We start from the raw sequence: 474 nt of genomic DNA, 5'->3' as shown, positions 1-474 counted from the left end.
CGGGCCCCCTTTGGTTCCACTGTTGGAAAATAGTTATCCCCCTGTCGTTAAAAGGGTCAACCAAAATTTTTTTAAGCCGGGGCCCCTTACTCGGCCTCCCCTCGGGGCCTTTTCCCGGGGGGCCTAACTGGGCGGCGTCTCTTCCGGCGTCGCCAATTTCGTGGTTTTCTCCCGGCCAAGTCCTATCCTCCGGTCCGGGTTTTGCGCCCGAACCCCCCCGTCCTGAAAATCTCGCAAAAGGCCCCCTGGATTCGGTTTTGGGGTTTGACCCTTTTCTGGGCCCCGGCCAAAACTCGGCGGGGGCGGTTTCTTTTAAACCCCCTCCGGGCCTTTTTCGGGCCCTTTGGGCCCCCAACCCCCTTTTTTTTCCGGGAAAAAGGGGGTAGGGGGGAAAAAAAACCTTTTAAAAAAAACTGGCTAAGCCCAAAAAATCCACTCCCCCAAAAGACCCAAAAAAGGGAAAAAGGGGGGGGG

Source organism: Penaeus monodon, chromosome 23 (genome assembly GCF_015228065.2).
Source record: "Penaeus monodon isolate SGIC_2016 chromosome 23, NSTDA_Pmon_1, whole genome shotgun sequence".
Classification (NCBI taxonomy): Eukaryota; Metazoa; Arthropoda; class Malacostraca; order Decapoda; family Penaeidae; genus Penaeus; species Penaeus monodon.
The sequence above is the reverse complement of the archived record's forward strand: the minus strand, read 5'-3'. Positions refer to the sequence as shown.